The sequence below is a fragment of the Arachis stenosperma genome, chromosome 1 (genome assembly GCF_014773155.1).
Source record: "Arachis stenosperma cultivar V10309 chromosome 1, arast.V10309.gnm1.PFL2, whole genome shotgun sequence".
Lineage (NCBI taxonomy): Eukaryota > Viridiplantae > Streptophyta > Magnoliopsida > Fabales > Fabaceae > Arachis > Arachis stenosperma.
Window position 1 is genome coordinate 116,658,589 of NC_080377.1, and position 2,243 is coordinate 116,660,831.

Below are 2,243 nucleotides of genomic sequence, written 5' to 3' on the forward strand. Positions count from 1 at the left end.
TAGTTCCAGGGAGGCATATGTCCTCTAGAACTTGATCCAACCCCTTATCTACTCTCACCATCCTCCTATTAAAGGAATCAGGATCATCTTGTAGTTGAGGCAACTTGAATATTTCTCTTATTTTGTCCAGATGGAAGTATATAACTTTCCCTCTGACCATGGTTCTATGGGTATGGTAAGCAGTTCCAGTCATTCTCTGCTTATCTGTTAGCCACAGATTTGAGTAGAATTCCTGAACCATGTTCCTTCCAACCTTTGTCTCAGGATTGGTTAGAACTTCCCATCCTCTATTTCGAATTTGCTCTTGGATCCCCGGATATTCATCTTCTTTCAGATCAAACTTAACTTCCGGGATCACTGACCTCAGACCCATTATTTTATGATAATGGTCTTCATGTTCTTTGGTTAAGAACTTCTCTTCATTCCAAAGATTCTTTGGATTAGTCTCTTTCTTTCCTCTTGAGTTGGTTTGTTTTCCCTTGGGAGCCATGATCTTGATAGATTTTGGCTTAGTGATCACGGAAAAGCACACCAAACTTAGAGGTTTTGCTTGTCCTCAAGCAAAAAGAAAGAAAGAAGAGAAGAGAGAGAGAGAGAGAGGATATTCGAATGGTGTGAGGAAGGAGGGTGAGGAACGTTCATTTATAGAGTGGGGGGGAGAGATTTTCGAAAACAAAGAGAGATTTGAAAGGAAATTTGAAAAGATTTTGAAAAATTTGAGAAAAGGGTGAGTTTTTGAAGAAGATTTGAGATTATTTTGAAATAGATTTGAAGAATGGTTTTGATTTGTGAAGATTTGAAAGTGAATGATGAAAGGTGAAGTGCATTTATGTAGAAGATTATGGGTAAAAAGAGGAAAGTTTGAAAAAATTTGAGTTGAAAACGAAAATGTGGTCCCCCCACCTTTCTGGCGTTAAACGCCCAGAATGGTACCCATTCTGGCGTTTAACGCCCACTTGGCACCCTTTTTGGGCGTTTAACGCCCAGCCAGGTACCCTGGCTGGCGTTAAACGCCAGAAAACCTTCCTCACTGGGCGTTTTTCTGAACGCCCAGTGATGCTGCACACCTGGCGTTAAACGCCCAGAATGGTACCCATTCTGGCGTTTAACGCCCAAAATGGTACCATTACTGGCGTTAAACGCCCAAAATGCCTCTTACTGGCGTTTTTTCGCCAGTAAGCTCATTTCCTCTGCTTTTTGAGCTGAATCCTTCTGTAACTCTGTGAATTCCTTCATTTTTGATACTTGCCTCTGTAAGAACAATTCATACAACTTCCTAATGACTGGGTTGCCTCCCAGCAAGCGCTTCTTTACTGTCTTTAGCTGGACTTTCACTGAGAATCACTCAAGTCTCAGTTTTGAGCATTCCTGCTCAAAATTTCCGTCAAGATAGTGCTTGATTCTCTGTCCATTAACAATGAACTTCTTGTCAGAATCAGTATCTTGAAGCTCAACATATCCATATGGTGATACTCCTGTAATCACATACGGACCCCTCCACCGGGATTTGAGCTTTCCTGGAAACAGTTTGAGCCTGGAGTTGAAGAGCAGAACTTTTTGTCCTGGCTCAAAGACTCTGGTTGACAATCTCTTGTCATGCCATTTCTTTGCCTTTTCCTTATAAATTTTTGCATTTTCAAAGGCATTGAGTCTGAACTCTTCTAGCTCATTCAGCTGGAGCAGTCTTTTCTCACCAGCTAACTGTGCATCCATGTTTAGGAATCTGGTTGCCCAGTAGGCTTTATGTTCCAGTTCCACAGGCAAATGACAGGCCTTCCCATATACTAATTGGTATGGAGAGGTGCCTATAGGAGTCTTGAATGCTGTTCTGTATGCCCACAGAGCATCATCCAAGCTCTTTGCCCAATCCTTTCTTCGGGCTATCACAGTCCGTTCTAGGATTCTTTTTAGCTCTCTGTTAGAGACTTCAGCTTGCCCATTTGTCTGTGGATGATACGGAGTTGCCACTTTATGGCTGATTCCATATCTAACCATAGCAGAGTATAGCTGTTTATTGCAGAAATGAGTGCCCCCATCACTGATTAGCACTCTGGGGACGCCAAATCTGCTGAAAATGTTCTTCTGGAGGAATTTCAGTACGGTCTTAGTATCATTAGTGGGTGTAGCTACTGCTTCTACCCACTTAGATACATAGTCCACTGCCACCAGAATGTAAGTGTTTGAGTATGATGGTGGGAATGGCCCCATGAAGTCAATTCCCCATACATCAAACAACTCTATCT